This window comes from Dreissena polymorpha, chromosome 1 (genome assembly GCF_020536995.1).
Source record: "Dreissena polymorpha isolate Duluth1 chromosome 1, UMN_Dpol_1.0, whole genome shotgun sequence".
Classification (NCBI taxonomy): domain Eukaryota; kingdom Metazoa; phylum Mollusca; class Bivalvia; order Myida; family Dreissenidae; genus Dreissena; species Dreissena polymorpha.
This window is the reverse complement of record NC_068355.1, coordinates 63,421,187-63,424,331: the sequence shown is the minus strand read 5'-3', so window position 1 is coordinate 63,424,331 and position 3,145 is coordinate 63,421,187. Positions and strand designations below refer to the sequence as shown.

Here is a 3,145-nt window from a genome sequence, read left to right as displayed (position 1 = left end):
CATCCTCACACTTTACCCCCCCCCACCCCACCCCCAATTTTTTTTTGAAACAGTAAAAAACAAATATTTATTTTTATTATTTTATTTTTGAAATACCGTCCAACCATCGCACCCAAGAATCCCCTCCCCCCAGCCAATTTTTTTTTTTTTTTTTTGCTTTCTTTTTCCGCATTTTTAGGAGATAATTTAATAAATGTCCACACACCCACACTATACACCCCTCTTCACTCCATCCCTCCCTCCTTTGTTATTGATATTGAGAGTCCCTTCACCTTTAAAAAGAAAATAGATGAGCGGTCTGCACCCGCAAGGCGGTGCTCTTGTTTAAAAGATTGATGTACATCAATAAAGTGTTTAGACTCTAAAGCAACAAGAAAGGCAAAAAGCGAGCATAAAACTACTCGTCACTCATGAAAATACGTTCTGTGTGAGCACATGATTATACAGATAATAATACAATTTTTACACCAATTATTCCTTATTAGAAGTTAACATAACAATAAATGCTTATTGTCGTAAGGAGGTGGCCAAGCAGACAAATGGTTACGACTGTGGAGTCCATATGTGCCAAAATGCTGCGGATGTTGCGTATGACTTGCCGTTTTCATGTTCTCCGGTATGTCTAAACAACATTTAATTTAATTCATTAAAACAAACAAAGTTACTAAAATATATTCCTCTCCAGATTGATTAACCATTCAACGGAGCTTTTACTTCAGACATTTGGTAAAATCTATTTCTCAGGTATTAAATTAAACAACCAAAAAAATTGCCAGACCGAAAATATGTTAAATAATAACCCATAACTTGAATTGGCATTTATTAGTTATTATTATTTATTTCCCCATGATATATACAAAACTCCTTGACATAAAGCATGCAAGTTGTAATGTCTACTATTAAGTGAAGGAAGAAGCCTGTTTATTCAGAAGTCAAAGGTAACAGGGGCTCATAACAAGAAATTTAATCGGTACACTTAATCATCAGTTGTTTCAAGTAGTTATTTAAATTGCTGTTAATGCCTATGACAAGCTCCATTTAGCAGACTTTCAATTGTAATCCAACATTGTGTTAAGAAAACAACAGATCCAGCAATTTTCATCATCAGTGATTTTTTTCTTGCTTCTTTATAGTACATGTAGGGGATTGAAGCCAAAAACTAAATATAAGAGAGGTATTTTGCCTTATATGCTATCCATAAATAATAAACCCAGACCTAGTGTCATAAATAGCCGATGCATTTTCTGCCCTTTTGAACTGCAAGTTGACATTTTTATGCTCTGGAGTAGTACTGTTGGAGGTCTAAAAATAGCACCTGTCCACCCATACGATCATGGAGTTTCTGTTTTCATTTTTTTAACATAATATTGGTTCCCAAACTTTCGCTGTTGAATCAACTTGATGTGAAGACAATTGTCAAGAAAAGAAAGTTCATACTATATTATGGCCATTTCTGGTTTTTCACTGAGAAATATGTATTATCCATCAATTGTGTTTATATGCTCCTCTTTAACTGCTTGCTGGATTTTGCTGAAACTTTAAACAGCTGTGGATTATATCCATTAGAAAGGCGTTGATTATGTTTGCAAACAATAATTCTTGCTGACTTATAGCCCCATGCACCTTTCACAGCAGAATAATGGCCCTTGTCTGTTCTTTCCATTAAGAATGTAATTATAAGCACTACCTTAATTTGATTTTAGTACCAAACTCCCTTCTTGCCATATATATATTTCATTATTTCATAGCTGAATGACCTTAATGTTATTTTAAAGAAAATATTTTTTATGCAATACAATCCAGCTGAATTATATTTATATTTTTTTGTTTTCTTTTAACACAATAGAATAAATGTATGGTACCCAAAGTTTGCCAAGCTACGCTTCTTGCTTACCTCGTACTGTGTTATACAGCGTCTTTGAATTAATATTTTGCGAGAATGTAGCTGGAGCCTCATATAAATATACTATCCTCAATAAGGCACAATCTAATCAATATATATTAACATGTACCTTTCTTTTACCACCTTCAATATAATAATAGGGCTCATATTATTCAACCCATTCTTCGAGTTAGACTTTGATTTCTTAGAATTACCAATATTTTTTCATGAAACTTGGAACATGGGTAGATGCCAATATGTACATTATGCACGTCATTTCATTTTGTTCCTACGTCAAAAATTATGGTTGTTATGGCAACAAATAGGCTAGAAATACTGCTGAAAATGGTGGTTTTCTGGATCCTTTAAAACTTTACATTTTAAAATTTAACTTTAAAATTTGTTAATATTTTTTCGTGAAACTCGGAACATGGATAGATGGCAATATGGACATTATGCACGTCATTTCAATTTGTTCCTACGTAAACATTCTGGTTGCTATGGCCACAAATAAACAAAATATTCTGACAATGGAGCCGGTAGGGGACTTTTATTGCTTGGCAATAGTCTTGTTTTAATTGGCTTGTTAACATTACATGCTTTTATTGAAGTTAAATGGAAACTTAAAAAAATGTGTAAGCTTTTGTTTTGTTCTCTTTTCAAGAACAAGGTTCATGCCATCCGGAAGACGATGACATTTGAGATACTTACTGGAGCGTTGATACCCAGAGAATAATGCAAACAGTTTTGTAGATCACGCACTATTTTGGCCGTAGATCAAGTGATGACATATATTTGTTCAAACTGATTGAGAAATTGTGATGCATGCTAAAAAAGCATCAATATTATTTGTGGATCAATGCAGAGACCTGTTATTATACGTTATGCATTCATGTTTGCCTCAAAGGGTCTCCCTGTTGTGTTAAGTTTGTAAATATTTGTTTCTTGCCAAAACTCTGTTTAATTGGCCACTGAATTAAAAAAAATCGTGTTAGTATTACTATGCTTTTTAAAGCCAGTAAAAAGGGCAATATAATTATTGAGTGTCTTTACTGAACTTAATTTTTTGGTCACCTGAGCACAACGTGCTCATAGTGAGCTTTTGTGATCGCCTTTTGTCCGTGGTGTGTTGTGCGCCGTCAACATTTGCCGTGTTAACTCTCTAGACGCCACATTTATTTCCAATCTTTGTGAAATTTAGTGAGAAGATTGGTCTCAATGATATCCCGTAAGAGTACGAAAATGGTTACCTTTGCTTGAAAA

The 3,145-nt window shown here is 33.9% G+C and overlaps 1 long non-coding RNA gene across 1 annotated transcript; it reads left to right on the top strand.

The window, feature by feature from the left end:
• Positions 1–517: 517 nt before the first annotated feature.
• On the top strand, positions 518–2,918 carry LOC127832200 (uncharacterized). The gene is made up of 2 exons (XR_008026739.1): positions 518–616; positions 2,547–2,918. It is a non-coding gene; the product is annotated as an uncharacterized LOC127832200 (long non-coding RNA).
• Positions 2,919–3,145: the final 227 nt, after the last annotated feature.